General features: G+C 41.2%; 1 protein-coding gene and 1 long non-coding RNA gene across 2 annotated transcripts in view; one reads left to right on the top strand and one right to left on the bottom strand.

Annotated features, from left to right (window-relative positions):
- Positions 1-27,869, bottom strand: part of LOC105423205 (uncharacterized) — a 248,838-nt gene that overhangs the window by 198,593 nt on the left and 22,376 nt on the right. The gene's annotated exons all lie outside the window — the stretch shown is intronic.
- On the top strand, positions 93-6,449 carry LOC105431146 (uncharacterized). The gene is made up of 2 exons (XR_016138723.1): positions 93-5,572; positions 5,842-6,449. It is a non-coding gene; the product is annotated as an uncharacterized LOC105431146 (long non-coding RNA).

Below are 27,869 nucleotides of genomic sequence, written 5' to 3'. Positions count from 1 at the left end.
TGAGTCTCGTTGCGCTGCCTTTCTCTCTATCTCTTCATCTCGCATGCCCCTTTTTCGCGTCTCGGCTTCCCGTCAGAGCTTCGACGCTCCTCTTCTTCTGCTCCGGCTTCGACTTTCTTTCCCTTCGATCGCCCTACCCTTTTTATCCTTCGTCGTCTTATCGTCCACCCGCTACCGCCGCTTTTTATCCTTAATCGCGCGAATTTATCTTGGTTAGAACGTCTCCCAACAACGACCGCTCACTCTCGTTCTCCCTCCCATCCGTTCTCTCTCCGTGTATAGAAGCGTGAATACGCACAGACGCACACATACCCACATTTACGGTGTATAGCTCGCAGTTATGGCATACATACGCGAACACTGGTGCCACATAACGATCCGACGTTCCGTTTCGCTCCCGTCTTCCCCTAGAACGCATTTCGCGTTCTCTCGTCGATCTTTCAGTGACTTCTGCCGAATAGACGCGATAACGTTCCTCCTTTACGACCGCGCGGGGCCCAGTCGATTCCTTTAATTATTCTCGCTGTATCCAACGTTGTAAATTTCCGGGTTTATTCTCAAACTTCTCGGCATCACCGGGGGCTTTTATAATGGTAACGAGCGAAATGACCGATTTTATTTTCCGAGTCGACGCGTACAACCCTCGTAAAGTCGCCGAAACTTTTCCGAATGAAACCGAATTAACTTTGTTTTAATTTAACGATTATTCGAGGACATTCTCGATTTTGAGATGACCTAAATTGACGAGAGATCGAGATCGAGAGAGATCATCATGTCATTTAAATACCCGCGCGACTGTTAATTTATTTCTATTTTGCATTTACCTCGAGCTTGTTAAATTTAATTCGAATGAGAAAATTTTATTAAAATCTATTACGTTTTAGTTTCCAGTCGTATTCCCCGGTAGGTTTGCCCCGCGCAAATTTCCTCGAATTTTCAATCGCGCAATTCGAGCACCATCGATCTCACGTGCACTAAAACAATCGTCATTCTTGTTGGGGTAACTCGACCTCCTGCGGCCACAGTTGAGAGCAGCCGAGACGTCTGAGACACAAGTTCCGTGTTATACGTATATACATATATATCTATACATTCTCCCGCAGTGAATTCCCACCATAGCCAACGCAGAAGCGGATAATCAAATATCCGCGGGACCGTCCGGAACTGGTTACCGCGCGAAACAAATTCCCCGCGATCGGCGCGCACATAACTTCTCATTGAATGTTATAACTTCATTAAACGGGCCCCGAGCCCCGGGCGAGCGAGTGGATGTAGGGCGGCTCGAGAGTGAAACGAGATTATGCAGGATGCATCGTCCCTTCGGTTTCGGGCGCGGACTTCTTCGTTAATTTTGCATCGAGGTTCCACATGCATCGTGCGTACGGGCCCGAGCGTGTGCGTCGGTGTTGATGCACCGTCTGCGACTATTCCTGCTCCGACCGTGTGTACGTGTACGTGTACGTGTAAATGTGTGTGTGTGTGTGTGTGTGTGTGTGTGTGTGTGTGTGTGTGTGTGTGTATGCGCGCGCGCCGAGACCTAATCTGCGACGAGGCTGGCCGGTGATTTCATAGGGAATTAATCGATCGGGAAGGGTAAATTCGTGTGCCGGTATTAAAGGATTTCCCCATGGTTGCTGATAATTCGATTGTACTCCCGTACATACACGCGTACACACACCGCCTAACGCCACGTTGTTCGGAGGCGCAGCCGGCCAGAACGGATGAAATCCGGAATAAATTCCTAGTTACAAGAGAGAACAAAAATAAAATCCGGCGTTGGCGTTGGCGTCGGCGTCGGCATGCCCGTCGTAAATTTCATGCCGTCGCGGCATGCACCTCTGTTACAAGATATACATAATCCAAACTCGTCCCATTGTCAATGCTGCCGAGTTGACGTTATATATGTGTAACGTGCGAATTACGTTTCGCGCTACCTCGCGAAAAAAAGACGTTTTATTTTTAACTAGCAACGGCGACTCGCTCCTCGCACTTCATTTTTAACGAACCGTACTACCCGGGGAAGAATCATCATCTACAAGATGTCTCACTATCGTATCATCTTTCCTCTCTAAAAGATTAACATTAGCAAGTTAAAGAAAAAAGACGGAAATTAATGGCCTTATTCGAAATTTCGTTTTGCTGAAATTGCAGCAACTTCTAAGAATTAAAGGAGAGACGATGCTTAGAAAGAAAAGAGGGCGTAATTAAACCTCAAAAGGAATTTTAAAAGCTCTCGCTTCTTCAAGTCAAATCATTCTGATAATAGGTCTGTTTTTGCGCCGCCTCTACATTGTGCACTTAAAACGACACAGATGTAGCGCGCGACTTTGATAAGAACGAAAGAGGAGAATTGGAATTCAACAAGCAAAAACAAGTAGAAAGAGCGCGTATTATTTGTAACGTACTAGAGCGCGTAAAATTTAATGAGAGACCATCCAGCAATTTTTACACGGTAGAAAACAAAAAGCGTTTTACTTTATTCATATGAGAATTAACGCCGGCGGAGGGTTACGCCGCTACAAGAGATGTCAGAAAGGAAAATCGAGTTTAAACAGTCACGAGTGTCAATAGAGCGTATTACCCAAGATCGTGTAGCCTCGCGTAAGAAACCATTACCATCGCCGTGTTTAACATCCGCGAGCGAAAGCACCCGCTCCAATTAGCGGGACAGACCGTAAAACCCTCTCCGCGCCGGAAATCAGCGCCGAGATCCTTATCCGCTTTGTAGCCCGGGCGCCAAGAAAGCGCGCGCCGCACGATAATTGCTTTTCTGCCGGTGGCACAATGAAAATATTGTTGCTGCCGGCGGCGCGGCGCTGATGGCATAAATTTAGCAGAAAAAATAGAAAGAGTAATCGCCTTATCACGTGGGAGTTCCGCGACGTCTCTCCATCCCGGTGAGCTTAAGGCTCGGCCTCGGAGGGGAGGGGAAGGGGAACGCTTTCGTAGCTGTTACGAGGGGAGAGGGTTTCCTCGAGTGCGTTTACCGCATCCGTCAATCTGCCGCGAGCGACTTCAGAATTTAATCGAAGCTACGTTTCGGTCGTAAAGACAGTCTTCTCCGTATAGAGACAGCTCCTCTACCGGAGCTACTTTTATATTATATAGCAAAATTCTAAACTTTATCAACATTTCATTATTTGATGCTACGATATATATTTTCATTAAATCTTAATTATATTCGCGAATATAAAACTTATGCATTATTGCTTATTAAGAAATTAAAAAGTATCATTTTTTTAATATGTTTGAAGTGTGCTAAAAAAAAACTGAAATTCTGAGTACACAACGTGCCGAAACTACTACGACAAAAATACATAGTTACAAAACGATAATAATTTAACTAACGATGACGAATATTCATTAAAAAAAAAAAAAGAAAAAAAAAGAAAAAAGAAACGAGAGAGAGAGAAGAGTAGACGTGTGTAGTGAGCGTATGTAGTGGAAGTATAAAAGTAAATTACTACGCAAATGTTAATCAACGCGGTATACGAGAAGAAAAGAAGAGAAAAGCGAACAATGATTTTTCCCAGACCGCGTTACCGCTGAAAGAATAATGTTCTCGCGCAAAAAATGACAATTCCGAAAAATGTGAAATAGCTCAAATCTTTTCTAGCATCTAATTTATATAAATAATTTTTTTCTACTACATTATAAATAAAATATTTGTAACAAAAGTTCTAATCAAAATACTCAGAATTAATAATTGATCAAAAGACTTAAAAATCATTTAAAAATATATGTATATAACAAAAATATTAATATTATAAAAATATTTATCGATTTAGAAAGGAAATTCTATGTTTCATTGCCTTCTGTTAATTTCTATGTACACATACAGCTAAATCTTTTACACTTTACAACTATATATTATTATAATATTTAACATTTGTTTTTTTTTCTGTAAAAGCATAATCACGTAAAAACTTTACACAACGTTGACATAATCAAAATTTAATCAGCAAAAATTTATTCACTTAATTTTTATATATAGAATTTTATATATAGAAATTTATTCACTTAATTTTTAAATATAGAAAGATGATTTACAAACTAGACTTCTGTTTCCTTCCTTCTCTGAAGAAAGATACATTTGCTTTTTGCTAAAAAGAAAAAGTGAATTACATTTGGCAAGCTGATACTCCGACGAGAAATACCAGAAGGTAAAGGATAAGATGCGGAATAGTAATCGCGTGTAGTTGCCAGAAAAGAAAGAGCGAAACATTCTTTAAATAATAATAATAATAACCCGGGTAATCGCGGGAAATATTCCCGGCGACGTCGAGGCCAGGCGAGGGGCGGTAATAACGGCCGAGGAATAATTTGCACTCCGGATGCTAATAAGCGCCGCGCGCGCGTGCGCGCGCGCGCGCTGGGAAAAATGGAGAAGAGAGAGCAATTGAGTATTTTCCCGCGGCCCGACCGAAAAAAAGTAGTGTTTGCGTGGTTTCCGTGCAAAAAAGAAGAGGGGGCGGGACGGAAGAATCTCCCTCCCCCCTCTCTCTCTCTCTCTCTCTCTCTCTCTCTGTCTCACCTCCTCCGGGGGACAAGACCGAAGGCACTCGCTGCTAATAGGCTTAAGTTATTAAACGGGAGGGTCGACAGGTGCAAGCGCCGTGAACCGTCGCACGCTCTTTCGCAGTCGCGCGCGCGCAAGCTGGATGGAGAAGCGCCGAGAACCCCTTGAAATCCAAGGGCAAAACCGTCCCTTTATCCGCGAACTGCAAAATCATCGCGGCGACGAGGGGATTCGCGATTTAAGTCACGTCCACGCTTCTCGGAGTTATCGGCGAATGCGAATACGAGCGTGTCGGCGACGATCCACCCCCTCCCCCCCCCCCCCCGGTAACGAGACACGTGCTCCGATCGAGGCGCGAACTTACGAACTGGCGCGCATTCAACGCGCCCTTACGCGCCGAAACTTTCTCGGCGCGTACACAACTCGAGCGCTTAACCCGTTCGTTATCGAATTTCAATATTGTCTCGGAGTTACTTCTTTTTTCAAACCGTGGTCCTATCCTAATATCACTCAACACTGAATAAAAAATAAATTTTCGAAAGATCGTATCGATTAAAGAAATATTTAAAAATTGCACGAATCAGTGATAAGTGGATTTACGTGACTCTTTTTGTGGCATGTTGTGACGATTTTATTCGCTTAAATCTCACGCAGATTTCTGTGTTCGGCGCATACTCTCCTGGAAGGAGAGTAAACTGAGCGTTTCGTCGAGCGACTCTGATTTAGAATAATTGCGACGATGCCATTATGGCGCCTAAGCGGTAACTTTGGAGAGCGTTAATAAATCACGTCCTTCATTTTCTTTAAGACGAGACGCCGCCGTTGGGAAATGCGCATGTCTCGAGATGGCAAGACGGTAATGCGGTTGGCGTTGCTGGTTTATAAGCGCTGCTACCGCAAGCACTACGGTGTCGCGTATTTTCTGAATGGATCGCTGCGCAGCCTCCTTAGCTCTTGCCTGACTAGCGAGATGTACGGGTACGGGCTCTTAGAATAACTATTTTCCTCGTTGGACGAACACAGTACGACACTTAATGTGCTGCATATTACATGGTATTTACATAAAAAGATGAACGCGAAAATAAATGCGCTTATGCAATATAAAAAAAAAATCATGTTCAAAAAAAGAAGACAAATTTTTCTACTGCTCTGGACGGTATAAATTTTCCATAAACTCAATCTCTCGAGTATATTTTATGATTAAGCGATCGGTAATTACAATCATGTCTGGTCAATTTTGCAATAATAATTATACCGAACAATACGTTTGTACTCAAAATGGAAATTTATCTCTGAAAATATTCTCATTTCCTCTTAAATAGGTAGGTGTTCGTCAATCGTGATGCGTAAGATGAGTACCGGTAGAATTTCAGGAAATCACGCCTCTAACGAAATCTTCTTCCCGATAATCGCTCAGGTGATTAACGTTAATTGACGTTTCCTAAACGGCTTCAAGGAGAAAAGACGTTCTGATGTGACTTCCGACGTTTCCAGTGACTTTGAAACGCAGTTTCGAAGCGTCTTATCGTATCAAGTCAAGCCGACAGCAAGAAATCATGAATTTCTAAATTTGACGGAATGAACACTAAATTACGTAAAACTTTATATATATTACTTATAAAATGTATATTATCATTTTCTTTTTTGATCTTAGAAGGAGAAAATACAAATCAATCTAACGATTTCAATCGATAATAAAGTCAACATTTTCTATTCTTAATGAAAAAACTGAAAGTTTCATGCACAATATTAATATATATTTTTATACGAACTCCATTTACTCCGCGTTTTGAACATCCTAGTCATATTTTATTGTAACTATATATTTTATTCTATTACGCTTACATTTTATTGTGCGTACTGTCATACTTTCTGCGTAGTCATATTTTCATGCGCATTAAAATAACAGAACTGAAAATGAAAAAAAAAATTTAGGATCGTGCTCGGAACGCAACCACAGGCGCACTGACGAAGAGAGAAACAAAACCTTGCTGATCCCTCAAACGTCGCATCCGGCAAGCAAGCTGCGCATTAAAATGTATTGAGCAACATTTTGTGACTTTACAATTTGTACAAAAAGTGTTCCAAATTTAGGATAATATTCCAAAATTTAAAATAGATTCTTTCTTAAAGGAAATTTTAGATCGTTGTTTATATAAATTTCTAATGCCCAAATTTAAGTATCTTTGTAATTAACCACTAGATTATAAGTATTATAAATATTTTCATTATTTGTTTGTACCTCAACCTTTATAATTTATATACGATACTATCAATTAATTTTTATTTCTTTAAAGGGGAATGAGATAAGTTTAGTTGGAAGTTGGAAGTTAGAAATCAACTTTAATTTAATCGAAAAAAAAAAATACGTAGGCAAAACACGATTTATTGCTTTGGGTCTTATATGAGATAAACGGTATCGTTACTCGGTAAGCCTTGAAACGAAGCTGTACGCTTTATAATAGCGTTATAAGACAAGATTCGCGCGTCAGACCGCGTATCGATCGCGTTCACGGCCATGACAGTTTCTCATCGTGCGCCGAGCATCTTACGACATGCTTTGCAAACAATATACGGCAAAAGCATCCCGCAACGGGGAAGCCAGAGTATTATGACCCTATCTCTCTTTCTATCTGTCTATCTCCCTCTCCCTCTTTCTACCCCGAGAAAACCCGGGGGCCTAGGCCGAGCGCATTATTCCGTCTCGCAAGAATCCGACGTCGCGCGATCCTTCTTAGGAGCGACAAAGGGGGCACCTTTCTACCGGTATGAAAATCTCGCGAAAATTAAAAATCGGCGACCCTCCCCCCCATTCCCTCTCCCATTCTCCGATGGTATGAAGACGCCCAAGCTGGAGGAAAGGGTTGAAAAGATGCTAGCGAATGTGTGCGCGAACACATTGTCGAGAAAGAGGAGGGTGGAGAAGGTGGGATACGATATGAGTGGAATGCTTTACGACCCCATTTTTCAGATCACCTTCTGCACCTCCTCCCACCGTCGACTCGCTTCTATTCGGTTTCTCTCTTGCTCTTTGTTCCATATCGGTAATCCCTTTCGCTTCCTTGATGTCTCTTTCTCTCTCTCTCTCTCTCTCTCTCTCTCTCTCTCTCTCTCTCTCTCTCTCTCTCTCTCTATCTCTTTCTCTTTTGTTCTCCTAAATTTGGCTTGCACATACATCCTCCACGGTATATTTGCATACTGCAAAATCGTTCGCTTGATTTCACGGAAGCTCTTCGATCCCCCGAACTGAAATTTAAAGGCGGCGCCGTGCGGCGCATGGTCTGTTCTACACGATGTGAGAGCATCATATTTTAGCGTCCGTTGCGCCTCCCAAGCTCGCTCGATTCCTTTTACTGTTACTCCTAGAATCGCCCCCAGAGCCGCCCGGAATATCTGCCGGACTTTCCTCCTTTCGCTTTCGCTTTACGCTCTTCTTTTGCACTTTCTTCCGCCCGATTCTCTTTTATTTAATTTATGCATACATATCGTAGCTGCATGTGCTTTTTTTAAATTCAAAATTCACGGTGATATAATTAATACTGACATAATACGACAAAAAAATGTCGTAAAAAAACGGTCTATTTTTATAACACTTTAAAAATTAATTTTGTAATTAAGATTAGATCCTAGATTATCAATTAAAACAAATATACATTTTTCGCGTAACGTATTTTGTATAAATATAGCAAACATTTGATACTCCGCGGTTCAAAGTTTAAAAATTAAAGTACAATGACTAATTCGAAAAAGATTGATAATTTCTGTGACCCCCCCCTCCCCTCTTGGTATTTACACGTGCTATTTAAAACGTAGAAGTGTCACGTGTATCTAGTTAAATAAATGAAGCAAAAATCTGTAATTGCACAGAAAATTTCTCGCTCGCGTTATCCGCAAGGGGTGTCAAGCAGTCCGGAAAATTGTTGCACTCTCCTCCGTTACTGCCCCTCGCTATCTCGTTTTCCGTTTCTTACTTCCGTCCAATTCTCCGTTCTTTCGCCCGTAGCTCAATTTTTATTTCCTCAAAAGAAGCTCTTAAACAACCATACACTCCGCGATCTCGTACTCGAGTACGAGTTTATGATTAATCGTTCGAAAGAAAAATGTTGATACATCGGGGAAGCTGGGACACATAAAATACTTCGACGTATGAACTGTGAGACGCATTTTTCGATATACATCAGAAAGGGAGATAAAAGAGGAAGAGAGAAACATTAGTCGAGAGATTGAAAGCTGAAGAAACGAGAAGAGAGGGTGGAAAGTGGCTGATTTTTTGGCCGGACCCTCACAGAGAGGACTCACGGCCGAGGTATAAGAAATAATAAACGAGACCATTAAGCCTGTGAATTTTCTCGTACGCGAGAGCGAAAGGAGAACGAGGCAAAAGAACAAAAGCGCCAGAATTCGTAGTCTTTACGTCCTATCTTATATTTTCATACCGTACTCCATCCCCCTCTCTTACTTTTCGGCCTCTTCTTTTTTTTTGACTTTCTTCCGGTTCTTTCGCCCTCCTCCTCTTCCCCCCTCTCTCTTTCTCGTTCTCTCACCCATTGCCATATAGAATCTTTACTAAGTGCAAGTAAAATTAAAAATCTAGACGAAAGAAGCTTGCCGGAGATTTTCCCATTCAAAAAGCTCAATTATTAATATCACATATTACATTTTGCGTATATATATTTGCGTGAATATTTGATCCTTGATTGATTTGTTTAACACAAAATGATATAATTTCTTACTGTACCATGCAATTCTAAATCTAGTAATCATAACAAATTAAACAACAGACGATATATTCTTAGTAAAATCATTGTCTCAGAGAGAATTATGTAATCGAATACTTCAAAATATAACATCTCGACGAGATATTAATCGACGTACAATCCGCTCAAACATGCCATTTAAATTATGCCGATTTTGCAGCGTCGTTTCCCTTGAAAACGCGGAGCAGACAGATGTCCCGAAAATGGAAAAGAGGATCGTGCTTAGAGTCGTATCCTCTGACAAGGGATAAAAAATGCGACTGTCGCTCGGCGCTCATTCGACCATTTAAATTATTACGTTCTCACGAGATGATCGATGCTCGTATTCCGCATTTACACCGAAAATCCGGGTAATCGTTCGTGTCTCGCGATGCTTTCGGCAGAGACGAGAAAATATTTCTCTCGCGAACTCCACATTTCTCTCGCTCCCCCTCCCCCTCCGTCCTCCCTTCTCCGCGGCCCTTCCTCCCATTTTTACCCCTCGGCGTTCTTTTTTCTTCTTCCCTTCGTTATTCTCCTTCCCTCTTCTTTCGTGTCACCTCAAGAAGCCATTTATTCATCTGCGTTTGACGAGACTCGAATTCACCATCATCGATATTACCGCTGCGATTTCGTCGAATTTCTTGCGGCGCACTTTAACGAATGATTTCTGCGACGGGGCGCTAAGGATCGTTTATTTGCTCGCTTTTGTCTCCGCTTTCGACACAGGTACGATTTACTTGAATATCAAAGAGCTCCTAGTCCGAAAGAGAGAGAGAGAGAGAGAGAGAGAGAGAGAGAGAGAGAAAGTCACGCTATCTAAAGATTCATTATTCACGTCTCTCGGATAACCACGGTGGACTCAATATCCACCATCGTGGGACGGACTATTTTTAAACCACGAGTAAACAGGAGCGATTTACATAAAGTGTCATTACAAAGGGTGACCTCTCTCCCTCTCTCTTTCCCCCTCCCCTCCCCTCCTCGCGTAATACAAAAAGTCGTTTATTGGGAAAATTAAAGTTGCACAATGCGACACGGCGGCGGCGTTGAATATATGCGGATGATGGAAAAGTCTCGAGTTAATGGTAATTGTGCGCATACATTGAACCGCAAATATTTACCGCTCACGTTCAAAAATGTCAATGCCATTTCACCGCGGCGTTTCCCAGCGCGTAACAGCGGTGGGAAACGTTAAAACAAACAGTCGCGCAATATTTCAATGAAAACGCGTTTCCACGCTAACACACGAACAAATAATATTTGACAGAACGTTTCTTGGGGAATAAATGCAGTTGCCGATGCAGTTCTAACATTGCGTCGTTTCTCCGACTTTACGGAGCGCGCGCCTTCATTCCGACCGTAAAGCCGATAAATTATCGAGCTTGAACGACGACACTGTTTTGCGCACCGTGAATTTACTCGTGCGGAATCAGTACGGAGGCCGGACAATGGCTACGGGAGAAATCAATTTGCAATTTGCTGAAGGGAAACACGCTCGAAAGTGCATTCTGCATCGAGTCACGTGCCGGCGCCGCGGCCGGACACTCACGAGATGAAGGGCGGTTCCTTGAAACGAGGTGTCGGACGCCCTCGAACGCTCGAACGAGAAAAACACTCCGGGAAGGAAGTGGAGGGTTATCCTCTTGAATAACGTGCCGAGGAAAAAAGGACGTGCGGGATGCGCGAAGTGCATCCCGAATGTGGAGAACGAACGCGTGAATGACGCGTGAGCGTAAGTTATCGATTCTTCCGGTTCACGGAAGATCTCCTGCTAACGGCATTGATTTTATTCAGCTGTGCGGAAAGTATATTTGGATGTGAGTAGCGAAGCCACGGGATTATGTAGCGCGTGTTGTTGAAGAGAAACGCTCCAAGGAATTTATGAGCCGAAGCTTTAATTTTTGTTCACGCGAATAAAGTAGCACCAATAATTTAAAAATAATTTCTGATCAAGTCAATCAGAGAAAAAAATAGAGAGCAACCAAATCGACAATTGATTTTGTAATGTGAATAATCAGAGTCATGTTTGTTGAATGGGAGAAGATTCCGATTGTGTGATTTGAACGCTTGCGAATGAACTTTCAAGCTAGTATAAATTCCGCGAGTATAAATTCCACAGCTGAAATTATCGTGCACTATGGGGGAAGTGTAATATTTTACGTTAATTGTGCGGATCGAACAATATCGATGGTAGACGGTATTGCGTTACATCAGCTTGCTGAAAATGAATGCGTAACGAGCAAACGGTATTGCGAGCAGTAATAATTATATCTAAACCAGAGCGCGCAATCACCATTGTTCAAATGACGATACCGAACGTATTATTTGTGTAAGCGTGAAAAAATAGTCGATTACCAACGATACAGCGCCGCTAACAAGCGTGATTCCACATTAAATTGGACTAATTAACGCACCGACGAACACTAACGCAGTCGGCTGCCAAATATTAATTATTCGACTTAAGCCGCAGCCACGTCACACGGAACACGTTATTTTAACGAGAGAACTTAATTAGCCGACAATGGTGTATTACAAATCAAGTGATATCGCAAATAATTACCGAATTAATCGTTCGACTAGAAATAATTCAATATTCGGTGCATATGCTCGTAATAGATCTCATTTCAGCATAACGATATTTAATAGACAACAATAAGTCCGTAACTGATGCAATAATATTAAAACAATATGCAGATTGCGCTCCAAAAGGCTACCGTTGCCTCTCTTTTATCTGCAAATTTTCGAATTTAAGAATTAAAGAGATAATTTCGTTTTGCAGATAAAAACAAATCAATGGAGATATCGGAAATTGGAAATTTTTAGATTTTACCATACAACTTTTAAACCGGGCTGAAATTTTAAAAGGATAATTTTTTTCGAAAATGATCGATTTGTGATTATCGACACTTTGACTGCCCTATCGTGAGCGTAATAAAATAAGAGGTCAACCTTATAACGTTGTTGATTCTATCGTATGGAACACCGAGAGCGACGCCGGAGGATGTTGTGCCAGCAATATCCAAAATCTTCGGTATATATCCGACGATCCAATATTTGCTATGGAGATGAAGGAGTACATTCCACTATTCTCTCTTTTTCGCGAACTACCACACTCTCGTGTTGCACTGAGTATACATACATATATTTCTATGAACATATCTTTCATATATAACTCACTCTATTTTATGTGTATGTGTACGTAGTTAGATTTTTTTCAAGCTCAGATCTTGTTTAATTATTATTACATAATGTTATAACTATTTGTTCAAAATTTTTCTTAATTTAACTTTAAAGCTTTTTAATACCTTTAATTTTATATGCATAACTGATCTTCCAAATATGAGGGTTTTTACCATTAGTCGCAGATTTAGAAATGTTAATTAAAAAGACTTTAGAAACTTAAACTAGGAAAAACTGAACAAACAGCTATAACGTTATATAGTAATAATTGAAAAAAATCTGTACCCTAAAAAAATTTAATTTGATCTTATAACGTTCTCGAGACATAGAATAGTAATTAACTGTCGCGTAATGTAGATAAGATTTAGGTTAATTAAGTTTAATTTAGATGGTAGCTTAATTTAGGTTAATTTAGATGCACAGTTAGATTAATTTATCTAGCTGCATCACAATGTGCCCTACTTTGCAACACAGATAAATTTCAAATAGAAATAATACAAATTTTAACATGTAGTGCGGATTACACGGTACGATCCTTGAATTAGAAATATCTTTGTTAACTCCTCGTTAAATTCCATCGAAAAGTATATGTAACGATAATACTGCATATATTCATATTCGGTTTAATATTTATATATACATATATGTGTACAAATACAAGAAAAAAACGCTAATTTATCCGATGATCGCATTTAGAGAGTCTCTCTCTCTCTTTCTCTCTCTCTCTCTGGACACAAACTGCACCCGCCAAGATAAAAGCGTGCTATTTTTATATACAGAAGCGACATATCCGCGAGTATATATGCGCATAAAAACAGGAACGTTGTTTACTCAGTATGTTGTTACAAAGGGTGATCCGTCATCGTGGAGGATGAAGGAAAAAAGACGGTGTATCAAAGACGCCGGTATCTCGCATTACGGAAAATCGATGTTATTGTGGCGACGTGGTGGTATTCTGTAGGTACAGCGACCGAACTGCACTTTGATTAAACGCTAAAGATATAACACCGTCGTTCATTATGTTAACTACGCCACCATATAGCCGCGTCTCTTTGAACTTTACACAGAGAGATAATTACATAAAACAAATAAGAAATGCATCGTCGTTTAAATAGTCGCGTCTTTAACCACTTTGTAATAGAGCGACGTTTTGAAAGCGTTTAGGCGATAATATCGCGATAATTAATGTGTGATCATTCATCAAAAGCAAGCGGAACAATACTGAAAATACGATAATATTTTAATAGCGTTTACCCCCCCCCCCGTTGTAGAATACAAACGCAAGTGTTGATCAATTAGGATCAATCGTAATCATATGCATCAATAGTGGAAGATAGGACAATATTTTGATAGAATTCACACACCTCTCTGTTAGAGAAAATCTCCAATAATTATTATTTGCTGTACTAATATTATTATATCAATCGGCAATATAACAATCGAATTATTCGCGCAGCCGACTGCATTTCGGAGATTTTTCATTCGCCTCAACGTGCTATTATCTCGACATTCGATTAGCACCAATGTGCAGCCTAACGATTATAAACGACCATGTTCAGCGAACCTGTCGGCCGTTGGCCTCGCAAACCGTCTAATGACCTGCCGCTAATAACTGCTACTGCTCTTGTAAGCGATCCGTTCAGAATACGGGCCATTAAATCCACAGTCCTAAAGTGTATTAGCGGTACAGGCACGTTATTTGTAGGCACGGCCAATACAATTACAGCTCTATCAATCGTTAGGAATAGCTGCGAGCATCCAGAGAGTTTAGATTGTCCACGTCAAAACCATCGTGCCATTGCATCACGCAAAACAACTTGACAGACGTGTAAATAATTCCACAACAAGGACGAAGAAGTGGATTAATGGGGGTTTAAAAATAATCAAAGTCTATTAAAATTCTACGATTCTCAGATTTAAAACAACGTTGCATTTTGTATCACGTGTTGACTGTCATCAACCGTATCAATAAAAAAAATGAACAATTGTACATTACTAATAATCGAGAAATATTTATTTCCCTCGCAAATCCGATCGCAACTATCCCATTACGATGCGTAATGCATCAATTAATGCATCAATTGATTAATATATAAATCGTTTTATTATTGTCATTCACTTTATTCACATTTAGTGTAACTCATACGTGTACGCCGTAGTAATTGATGCGTAATGCAAGAACCATAATGGCTTTCAGCTGTAATTGATATCGCACCATAAACATGTCCCGTATCGCAAAAAAATCGCATAAACTACTAGCGGGCAATACAAAGGGCGCATCATTCTCCGAGCGCGCTTTGAATAGGCAACAAATACCGAACTTCGTAAGAAGTTTCCGATGTTCCGCGGCGTTATATTGACGATGCAATTCGCCCGTCCACAATGCCTCTCAGGATAAGGAATATCTATAGGAAGATGCCCTCGCGTCTTCTCGAAAATCACCCTCTCAACAACTGGGGTGGCTACGAAGTATTAACATATTTACGACAGTCATGAATTCGAACGTCCACCCCCTCTCCCTCCACCTCTGCCTTTCCCCGTTCCCGCTTCCGCCGTTTCTCTCCGACGTGGGCCGCGCGTTCTCGTAAAGTTACGAGTTTCCCGCCCACTCGAAATCGACGTCGATCGACCAACCGAGCGCATCGAGAAAATTAGTCGAGCGTGTCTTTTCGTTCCGAGAAACCCTACAAACGGCGACGGCGTCCCTCCGTTGTGAAAATCTCTCTCCGACGCGCGCGCGCGCACCACACACACACACACACACGCGCGCGCGCACGCGCGCGCGCACATATCCGCAAAAATGCACGCGCAAACTTGGCCTGGACACGTACCGGATCCGATTTTTCGTCTGGCGCTACGGGGGTCGCTCCTAACATGGCGCGCGAATGCGTAGGAGGGATCTTCCGCAGATTGGAGAAATGTCGAAGCGAATGTATCACAGGAATTCAGGGACTTCGAAAGGCTTCCCGACCGAGCGCGTTCGTGTTTTGACTATATATTTTTCGTCCTGAACGGTTTCATAAATTTCCCTTCTTATATCGGGGTAGAGAGAGACCTATATATTTACATGTCACAAAGAAAAACCTCCTCCAACAATTTAGTGACAACTGACGGACAATCAATTTTCATGAATACGTAACGTTGAAAATATGAGTCGCCTAACGAAATTTATAAGATCTCTCATCGCTGGGCAAATTGCCGGGACGGTGGCATGTATTGGAAATCGCGTTATTAATTTCATTGCGATTTAAAAACGGCGCGAGTACGAATTTAACGCATTATTTCCTTAAAATCGCTCATCCATTTGCACGTATGCCATTCACGCTACTTATATAATTACTCAGCGGACAGGAAATTAACGTGATATTACACATGAACGCTGAATTAACGAGGATATTTTAGCGCCGTTTTGATATTTATACTAAACAAATTTATCGATGTTTCTCTATTCATTAGTTGCTGCAAATTTTTTTTTTTTTCTTTCTCTCCTATCGAATCGTACGAGTCAAACACAAGCTAAACTAAATAAAATCAAATGTTGCTAATTAAATAAACACCAACTAGATATTTTTTTCAACAAAATTGATATCAGAATGATTTTTCGTTCACAATATGTTATTATTTAAATTAAATAATAAAAGCGTTTCCACATGCATGAATTCTTTCTAATCGATATGTATACAAAATCTTTGTTTTATCCGACTGAATAAAATCACTTCCGTGGCAAAGGACTATCGGCAAAATCATACCACAACGGCGCAGCCGATTCGCGATGGTTGCAATAAAAACGTCTCTTTAAAATCGATATACGAACAAAACGGCATTCGTCTGATATAGAGGGTCCGATATCGTGGGTCGCGAAGGTTGGCGCAAATTCTCGTCTTTGTATGCAAATCGCGTAGCACACTCACGGAAACTCACTGAAGGCGAGAAACTGACTTAACACTCGACTTTGCCCGTTTGTCGTCGGTTCTATCGGTTGACGAATTCCCTAACGATAATTTTATTCGGAAAGTTCGCGTACGAACTGAGAAACGGGAAATCGGATCCGAGAGCGGATGTCGAAGTGCCATACATTTTTGCCGTCGACGAGCGAATCCGTGATTATTCATTAAAAATTATTTAGCACTATTTCTGGAATGCTAACATATACCCGCAAGTTATGATAAACATAATATTGCGTGTGTCTAAATTTAAAAAAGATTAAATTATATAAAATTTTAGAAAAATAAAGTTTCATATCAAAAAGGATCTGTTCAATATTTTTTGTCCCGTTATGTGGTAAATTATTCATAAACATATACGTTCGGTTCTACAGATATATATTTTTTAATTATAGTTAATATTTCTAAAAAATGCATAACATGTGCATTTCTCCGAAATGGCTCGTGAAATAAAATCGTGACATTTTTTTATTATTTTTATGTATCTGCATCTTTACATATGCCCGCTCGGAGAAAAATGTTCTTCGTTTCCGCCATCGTCAATCTCATGAAAAATTCGATGGCGGAGAGTATTATTCCTCTCAATGCTTCGCCAAACTGTTTGAGATAGAGCCGCGAAATGCGTCCGAGAATGGCCATCTATCACATCGTAAGAGCACCGAACCAAGAAAACGGCAGACCAACTATTTTTGACTTGTTGACTGCCTGCACAAAAATCTATAAATTTCTCTCCTCTTCCATCTCTCTTCCGATGCGTGTCACGGGTAGAGAATTTCTCTTCGCGATTGTAATAAATTTTTACCAATAAAAGAACTCGGCGATATTAAACCATTACGTAAAATAATATTCCGTAGAAAAATATCTGAAAGCGCTTCTACGAACGGCACGAATTTCAAAGTTATTTTATTTAATCCATCACGCAACGGGCTATTGTTATTTTATATATGCATTTTTCTCACTCCTTCTATCGCTATACAATTTGTTCATTTATCAAAAAGTTGCCCTAATTTTCCCTTTATTGCAACGATAAGAAATATGATTTAGATATTAAATCTTGATATCATCTCCAGTCCCGATTTTTTCGTATAATTCATAAATATGCCCATATATCAATTATTTTGATAATCAAGAATTGAACTAAATTCACAATGACGATAAAACGCATTTAAAATTAATTGGGATTAAATTAAGAATTTACTCACTTATATCCTCACATTATTCACTTATATTCCTCTGTGTCCCTTGAATTAATTAATTCATAAAATTTCTCCCGTCGGTTCGCTTCGATCTTTAATGCTCGAGATCACCTTCGTAATTATCAATATCTCGACGTCTGCGACGATTGCGATGTTTCCTAATTCAATTTCCCAATGTCACAGAATAAATGAAAAGACAGAGTGAGAGACGTCACGACAGAAATAGAGCGCCTCGCGCAACGCGCCACACGCACACACGTACACGCAAGGCACACGCACGTGTGTACACACACACACCCAGCGGCGTCGCACGACGTTAGTCGTCGATCTTCAAGACAAATATTATTCCGAAAAATTGGATTACCGTTATCGTCCACCACCGAACGTCGACAGCTGTGCGTCGGCGTATCGTGCCGACCTTACCAATACACACGTAACGTGCGTGCGAGCGCTTCTAAAAAACTCTCAAGGCTATCACCCCGATCTTCTTCTCCTTCAACATTCAATCTCTCCCGTTTCTCTCCTGCACACCAAACCGCGATACCCCACGAATTTTCAGTATATCTCAACCGCGCGGGATAATATCGACCGTTTATGGTGATTCCAGACGAACCATTGGCTCCACAAATCCACGTTTCCCTATAACGCATGATAATATCGCGAACTAACGTCGAGGGTCGTCTAGCCTTTTGCTCAATATTTACTGAAAATATAGCCAAAAATTTTCATCATTTATTACAATTTTTTATTTTATTAGAAATATTTTAATAATAGTTGAATAAACGCTGAAGGAAACATTCTTTATATCGATTTTAATTCGTATAGATTTACGTCTTCGGTATTAAGAATTAATAGTTGGGAAAACTTGCGGATCGTGCGCTTAAGAAACAAGAAGGGCGAATGTACTTATCGGGGCGAAAGGAAGGGTGTAGCTCCAGTCCTCTAATACTCTCTTTGATAACTCTCTCAAATACAGAGAGAACGATAGTCTCGTAATACCCAGATTAATATACCCTACCAGCTTTAGGCCTGCATCAATTCGCAGAAGACCCACGGTGACATCGACGTCGCGCCCCAAACAACGCATTGACAACCGCAAGCTAGTGTCAAGAGCTTCTTATCGCCTTCAATAATTAACAGATATGCGAGAAAAAAATATTTAGACGCGATGCTTTTTTTATAATTTTAACGGATATATTCTTCCTTATTAATACAATAAATATAATAATAAATATTTTATAAATTTTAAATCCGTGCTTTTTATTTTTTACTCACGAATACCAAAACTCAAAAGACTAAACTTCATGTGAATAATAAAAATATAATACAAACAGAAAAATATTACTATTATCATTACTTACTAAATATTATTATTCAAAATTAATAAAATATTTCTTTCTACTCAAAACGATCTTCGACTCTCATAACCCGTTGCGTTTTTCGTTTACATGTCGTAGTATATATACTCATAACCGTAATACGCAATAGTATGAAAAGAACCGATGCGCACGTGAGTACGCATCCACATAGCCGGTTTCGCGGGGAGAGAAGAGAACGAGTACGAATGCAGAGCGAGTGCATTTCACGGGCCATGGTATTTCAGAAATTTCCCGATATCGTCTCTCTCTTTCCATCGACGTTCCTCCCCTCCCCCCCCCCTCCCCCCGCGCCGCGTCGACGCTCTCGTTCTCTCTCGCTCTCGCAGGAATAACGCGGATCCGGACTCCTCCTCGCGCGGAGGAGGATGCGACAGACACGTTTTCTGGCGCGAAGGAAGAAATCCGTCGATCCCACGGTATGCGTTTCTCGAGTGGAGCGGTTAGAATGGGAGAAACAATAACCGACTTGTTTCGTATACCGGACGACGCCGGATTATCGGACGGACTCCCCTCACGGTCAGACGCCTCTCACGTGAGCGACTTAATTCCTCCTTCTGCGACTCGACGTTATGAGAAGGGCCGTGAAAATCCGAGGGAATAACGAAATATCGTCGCGATCTCGTATGCGGCCGAGGTTTATTGGCTGGCGCCAGTTGTGTCGTGTTGTGGAGCGTTACTTTATTGCCTGGCCGAGCCATCGTTTACTGTTAGCGATCGAGAAGTAGCCGGCCGGCCCTGTTTCGGACAGGACGTTGGGCCAGATTGTTTCAGAATTAAAAGTATCCGATATTGTTATGGAAACTGAGTATCGGCGATATCGATATATTTTGAAGAGGTGTACTAACGTTAGCGGGAAAAGTAAATTTATACAACTTTTAGTATAATGCATAAACTTAACGGACAAATTGGTTAATGGGTTTGCGCTGTTTTGCGCTCATCGCGGTTTCAAATTCCATAGGTTTCCGTGAAATTTTGAAGAGCTCTTTTATCTCGCTTTACAAAAGGTTAATCGTGACGATCGATCTCGTTTCGGCACACACTCGGAGCGATGTGCAAGTCGATTGCGTGAATGCGCGCAAACTGTATATCCTACGACACGTTTCGCACTCGTACACCCCGCATTTGCATGCAAGTGGAGACTTTTATGTATCGCACTTTAATATTTATCGGATTTACGGACGATGACAACGCATTGTTTACGTGTTGCGCCTGCAAAAATAAGTACATTCACCGTGCGAAAATTCTAAACCGCAGTTCGGTCCAATTTTATTCCGGTCACTATGTAAAACCGATCGCACATAAAAAGACCTCTCCATCCTCGACAATTATTATAATCGAGTATCTATTACGATTAATTGTTGTCAGAGTAAAATTGCTAGTTACGGTTTTACTTATTTCAGCAATAAAGAACAACCGTGTGTCAAACAACATGGAGGGAAATTCGAGAGGAGCAAAGAGAGCAGCAGCAGCGAGTCTTCTGGACGAATTGCGACGTTTTGTCTTTCCGTTTTGTCTTTCGAAGGGAGGTACGTAGGTGGAGGGGGAAGTGTGACCAGTTATGCACATCCCGTGCGCGCTCGTCGCGGCGCGAGTATCAGCATACGGCACGCTCGAACGACACGCGAGCGGACAGGTGAAACGAGGGTAAGCAGGTAAGCGAGCGAGCGAGCGAGCGAGCGAGCGAGCGAGGGTGAGCACACGGGGGTGAGTCTCTGCTCTTGACAGGTACGCATTGCCGGCTACACCCCCTGCGCGCTCGCGCGTTCGTCGACCTTCCACACCACATCTACCTCCTCTTCCTCCACCTCCTCCTCCTCCTCCTCTTCTTCCTCCACCACCACTGCCACCGCCACCGCCGCCGCTCCAAACCCCGGCCGAGCCATCCCTTGCCAACAGACGTCGAAAGCACGAACTCTGCCACGGAGAGATTTCGGGATCTCGCATCGCTGATCGAATCGTTCGTGCATACTTCGCGAACGGGGGATTAATTCGGCCGCGACTAATCCGGGAATTGGCCGTGAGCGGAGCCGACGCGAGTTGCAACGCTCGCGCGAGCGAGCATTCGTTCCCGCTCCCACCCCCCCTCTCCCTCCCCGCGACGCGATGTTTAGGGCGTGGTGGCCGAGGCTCGCGAATATGCCAGCGAACAGAGAGAGAGAGAGAGAGAGAGAGAGAGAGAGAGAGAGAGAGAGAGAGGGGAGAAAGAGAGAGCTTCGTAAGACGGTTCAAATTTTCCTCCAACCAAAGATACTACTTTCCGAGACGTCGTAAATATAGTTAAAACAAAAAGTTAACTCCTGACGTGTACAACACGTTACAAAAGTAATGAAATCTCTTTTTTTCTCTCTAATTTGAGATCACGGGGCTTGATAAATGTTCAACCGCGGAGAATTTTAATACGTCAAATGTGTGTGAGGGGCCGACGATCGATACGATGAGAGAATACCTATCCAATTTTCGTTGTGAAAAAGTCGTCGATAAACTCTCCTCAGAGTTACCTCGCGTAATTTGTATAGCCGCGGAACAATGGCGGTTCCCACCTCGCAGGAGACGCGTCATCTTTTATCTCAACTTTTTTTATCCGGCAAAAACCGTGCCACAATTTCTTTCGCCATTGTGACCGCACTTATTAATGTTACCAGCGCGTAATACCATCACGTCACACGGTCGCGGATATAGAGAAAAAAAAAAAAAAAGAGAGAGAGAAAAGGGTCGCGGTACTCTCCGGCGGGCTGCCAGAAAAGGCAAAAAGGTAATAATTCGCGGTCTGGCACTATCGCGGGAAAGCGCAACGTTGTTTCCTCCTCGATGTTACGAGATGCAACGCGGCGCTGCACCGCGCGTCGCCGGACGTCGGCGACTCGCGGGCGGAGGGGGGGGGGAAGGGGCGAGGGGGAGGGAACCATTCTCTGCATAAAACAAAAGACGGCGCAATACGATATCCCGCGAGTTTCGTACTTACGTTTCGTGCATATTTCAAGCTTGTCGCGCACTCTCGGAGAGACCATATCGGGATTTGCCAGGCGGAACTGCAGTTTATACGGCGTGTGTGCGACGCGATATGTTTATTCTTACTCAGGTGGATGCGCGTATGCGCGTATGCGGGACTCTATACTTTCGATTCGGCGAACGTCGTAAGATCTTATCGAATGGCGAATGGCGTGTTCGGATTATGATAAAATCAAATGAATAATGAGTTGTAAAAGCAACGGAGCTCGCGAATGCACACAAAGAATATTTACTTATGAGATAAAAAACCCTTTGTGGCTCGCATGATTTCCTTTCGATATTAATCGCAGATATCTCGAAACGGAATATGTTAATTTTTTATTATCACCGACTAATACAACTTCAAGACGCTTGAAATTGTATTGATAATTTTTATGATATAAACTATACGATGTTGGAGCGCGAGCAGCGGGAAAACCCAACATCAATTTATAATAACGTTACAATAACGTAGCGGGGGTAAGACCGTAACAACGACGACGATGATCGAATGTGAGAAATTTTATGATTTGCCATAAAACCAGCGAGAAATCGAAATACACGTCATCCGATATTTGCTCATACGGATATTTCCTTGCAATTGCGCGAATCGCATATCCATGTTGTATATACCGCGATGTCGGGTTTCCTTTACATTTTCGAAGTATAACGATACTAATGGTCCACTCCGACGGGCAATACGATTGCCCGCAGCAGTCCTCTTCTATGCGAGTACCTACCATTGATCGCGCGAGTGCCTGCAATTTGCATTCTCGAGTAGCAATTGGATTGTGAAAGATGATGAACATACAGCGTGTCTCAAACACAAGAGATCGATATATCGATATAATAGAGACGAAATAATCTGAAACGAGGTCAGAAAATGTTACACATAAAATAATAATAGTTAAATAAATTTATAGCTTGTTGCGACGCCGCTGGAATAAATTAATATTCTAATTTTTCGCGTTTTGGATTAAATCGTATCGCACAGATTCCAAATTTCGGGTTTTTAACGATAAATTGGGTACGAACTCTCTTCAGAGAGCCGAAACGAGTGGAAAGAAGCGCGTTTTTCGCACGTTTGCGAAAAATCTAACAGCGAAAAAGCGGGGTACCTGCATGTGCCGCACGATCGTATCGTATTTCCACAAATTGTCAGAGATTAAAGGATTAAACGGCGATATTTTCCGTTCAGGATGGCGTTCAGCCATGGTATTGTCATAATTCAGGCGGAATCGCGCGCGACATACGTACCACGCAAATCTGAGAGAAACGAGATTTCTCTCGCGAGAAAGAATTTTTCTCGCTAGAGCGCATTATCGAGAAAGGGAAAAACGGAGGCTGCTCTCGATATGTCAATTCCTCCCTCTCCCTCTCGAGACATTTCGCGACCTTTTCGCACTCTCTGCATTGGCGACAAAAGACGAGTACGCGCTCGAAGCGGTAATTCAGAAATGCGGCGCGACTGCATCCATTGTATATGCATAAAGTCATTTTCTCTCTCTTTCTCTCTCTCTCTCTCTCTCTCTCTCTCCCCCCCCCTCTTTCTCTTTCTTTGATGGCAAAGGAGCGCCGTTCGTGCGCGAACTATGGCACGAGGTGCCATAAGTGGCCCGAAACGACCTGGAAATTCATAGCAAAAGTCACTCGTGCACAAATTTCCATAGTGCGCGCCATAGCCGTCGCGTGTCCCTCGCCCTCGTCCAATATGTATCTGCATTCACCTCTTCGTCCTCCCTGCCCCTCGATATTCACGGTAATGACGTTCGCGTTTAAATAATCCGCGTTACGTAACGACTATTGCGCCTTAGGCTAAAACCCGGTTAGTACGAGCCGATAATTGCTGCGTGCATGCAGGAATATTGGATTATAGACTTTCCTTTCGGAGACTACCGTTTGCCGCAAAGTTTCGATTGGCACGAAAGCAAAATTGAACGATTTCACGATGCTACCCTCAATACACATTATGCCACAAAATGCCAAAATGTGGCATTTTGGCGGGATGGATTTATTATCTATTTATTATAACGGCACATTACTCCCCCGAAAAATTTTCTCGGTGTAATCAAGATTTTAATAGGAAATATTGAAAATTATTCATTTAACATCCTAAGCCATACTCGGTGCTAAGTACGTTTAAGTATTATCCGCTAATCTCTTTTGAAATCCTTCGCTCTTTGTCGAATAAATTTTTTAAATCAATTTTAAGATAATGTTACTTAAAACTTTGGAAAGAGTACCGCGAGTAGCTTAATAATATATCATACCTCATGAAGAGTGAGTTACTATTTCAGAAATGTTATGGAATTCATTTATTACGAAATGTGCTATTGCAATTGTAAAAAGAAGAAATAATATAATTCGGTACGGAATGCAGAATTACATTCGCCTCGTTTTCCGCGATATTAAAAATGGTTGTATGAATTTTATTTCAACAAATTCTAATTTATTAGCGTTTTTTATATCTATATTTAAAGTAGAAGTTGGATATGAATTCTGCCTTTATCGTCATAACGGGAAATATAATAGCTACGTATGCATCCGTATAGTAAAATGTATCTGAAACATATGCAAGAATGATAAACAAGAGATAAACAGACATTTCAGGATTTTTTATCATTCAAATGTTTAACAATGACGGATATTTTTATAATTAAATATTCTTAGAAATTATTATAATTAAATATTATAATTAAATATTCTAAGAATATTCTAAGAATATTTAATTATAAGAATATCAATCATTGTTAAACATTTGAATGATAAAAAATCCGGAAACGTCTGTTTATCGCTTACTTATCATTCCTGTGTTTCCGTACTTTTCAGATGGATAATAAAAATATCGCTGTCGAACACTTGGATGATAAAAAATCTATCTCTTATTTATTATTTTATATCTTATCTATTATTTTATATCTTCTTATTTATATCTTTCGTGTTTTCATTTCTCTACCATGAATGCTATTATATTTTAGCTGCTCTACCACATAGCTATTATATTTTTCATTTTGATAATCTTTTTAATTTAATAATTCGACAATAAGATAAATTTTACAAGACAGAATCATTGGCGTTCATATTAATCAAACGAAACTATCTCTTCATATCTCTTTAAATTATACGTAAAAATTCTTATCCTTTTTTTTTTTAATAATGTATAGATCTTAAATCATGTATAATTTAATATGACATATAATTTTAATTTAAATTAACTAAAATTAACTAAAATTTGCAAAGATATCAAAATATATATACGCTTATCAAAACATAATCGAATTTCTTATCAATTTCTCGTTTATGCATTGTTAATGAAATAAAAGTTTTGAATCTGACATTTTTTTCATGCTTATAATAATCAAATATATGCAAAGTCTTTCAAATTAAGTCTATGTTATAGAGAAAACTTCTAAGCTATGGATTCCACTGTTTAAGCTTTCACATCAACGTCATCATACGCGTTCCGGTTCGATTGACTGTTCAGGCAATTATTTCGGTTCTGAAAATGCAAAAGGCTTGCAACTAAGTTGGCGCAGAGAGCGTAATTTTGGGAAACGTAACTATCGCCGGGCATCCGTACTTTCCAATTAATTCTGGCACGCTCGTGTTTGCGAGAGTCTAATTTAAATGAATAAATTACATCCGCGCCCCCCGTTTAAACGCGGGTCGTTCTATATTTACAGCCACATCAAATACATACATTATCATTACGCCGGAGGAATTAGCTGTGAAAATTACGATTTAAATGCCCAAAGTGCAAATTATGATATAATTCGCTCACGATGAATAATACTATTTGTTCGCGGAATTTGGCGGCAAGCATTTTCTCGCACAAATCCGCCGGCAACTGCAATAACTGCAGCTCCTGCGTCGAGTACGCCCGTCGAAAGATCATAATTCCGCAAATAAGCAATTGTCGTATGCTAAATTGCGTGATTAACATCGCGTTAATTACCACGAGCGAAACGCTCGGCTGCGTACTACCTCGTGCTGCCGGATTGAAAATATGCAGGCTATTATAAACGAAAATCGTGCAGCCTCGAGTTTCCGCGCGATCGTAGTTGAAAAATACCTTCAATTGAGGCGTTAAACGCAAGAGCTTCGAGCACCGCACGATGGTTCGCGTGGTCACAATGTTATCGCGGATCTCGTGGTCACGTTCTCATGGACGCGTGACTGCCTGCGCCACAAAAAAAAAAAAAAGATTTGCACGAGCGCTTTTTTTTTTCTAAAAACAACCGCGCCAACGATTACAGTAATTTCTGCCGGAGAGCAGTTTCCTCGTAAGTCCAATCAAGGTCTGCCGTATCACAAAAAGAAATACATTGCCGTCCGCTTCGACAAATTTTTTTAATCATCGGGATCTTTCTTTCTTTACAAAACTAACAAATCGAAGCAGAAAAGTAAAATTGTAATGTACATAATAAATTCTGAAATATAATATAATATAGATAAAAGAAATTGAAATGTATACACTTCGAATTATTACTTTACATCTGCATCTGTACATATAGTCTACATAAGTGGAAAAGTAAGTGCACCAAAGCTGCACTTTCGCGTATGAACTGTTTTGCGCGCGAAGAAAGTGATATATATAATCCGAAATTGCGTCGCGCTAGATTAAAGCTACTCGCCGGCTCACGAGCGCGTCTCAGGAGCGTTATAACAAACACGGTGAGCCAACCCTAAATATGCGGCAACTACATCGCGCGCGATGGGTAACACCAAGTGGTGCAATGCCGGCGCAAGGTGCAGCCGCGTGAGGCGCACGACACGGCGACACGGCGTTGCATGCGCCGCGAGATTGCATAATGACATAATATTCATGGCGGTACGCTTATGCTCGCGACCGAGTAGGTAATAAGGGTGCGACGGTGGGAACGCGAGATATAACGCGCGGCGGGGCGAGGGTGAGTGGGAATGGGAACCGAGTCGAGATGGCGGCTGAATATTACGGTCGGTCGCGGGGGTGAAGCGGAAGCAGACGAGAGGTGACGGAGGTTAAGGCAAAGGAGTGAGACGAAGGCCGACGGGCGGCGGACACATTTTTAATTAAGACAGTTTCGAGGCGTAATTAATTTTACTACCTAACGACCGACACCACGCCACTGCTTCTTCTTCCCAACCACCACTCTCCCACTCACCCCTCGATGTCTCTAACGCGCTCCTGCGTTTGAAGTTCCGCGTGACGGCGACATTAGAATTGCGAGCGACATGAAAATTGTCTACTGCTAGCCGGTAATATTTTCACCCGCTCGATAACTTCGAGAGTGTTTTTTGATCGGAGCAATCGTTCGGTCGGCGCACATGTATACCTTACAACGTTTTTCGTTAAAAAATCAATCTTAAAACGACAAAAAAATTCTGATTTTATGCAACCCCTGTCCACCTGTCCACAGCACGGCTCCATTATTAGGTTTCCCATCAAATTTTCGATAAAGAAACACTCGGTCCGGAGTTCGTCAGAGAATCTGTAATCGTGGTATGCGCGCGCGATTCCAATAATTGAATTCGTTAAACCGGGAAGGGTGTACCTCGAAAATTCATTCTTTCTGTTATTTTCTTTAAAATTTTTTCAAGTAAATGTTGTTACCAAGTATCTGCGCGATCAGCGATATTAATATGTGATCGTCTCAAATTCTCTTCTCCTCTCGTTCGCGTGTTGTTTTTCTTTGCTTGTGTCTCTTATATATTGATCATCCTGATCAAAATCTAACTAAAGAAGTATGTTGCTTTATAAAATTTTGTAAAGTATCGCATTACGTATATGTTATCGCATATATAGAGAAAATGTAAATTATAAAATCATATATTTTTAAGAGGTCCGAAAACAAAAAATGTATGAAAAAAAAATGTTTAGCTAGTAAGAAACTAATACATAACTATATAAGAATGTAGATGAAAAAAATCTCCTTTTTCTCTCT

This window comes from Pogonomyrmex barbatus, unplaced genomic scaffold, assembly GCF_055798465.1.
Source record: "Pogonomyrmex barbatus isolate J1 unplaced genomic scaffold, ASM5579846v1 scaffold17, whole genome shotgun sequence".
Classification (NCBI taxonomy): domain Eukaryota; kingdom Metazoa; phylum Arthropoda; class Insecta; order Hymenoptera; family Formicidae; genus Pogonomyrmex; species Pogonomyrmex barbatus.
This window is presented reverse-complemented; position numbering and strand designations above follow the sequence as displayed.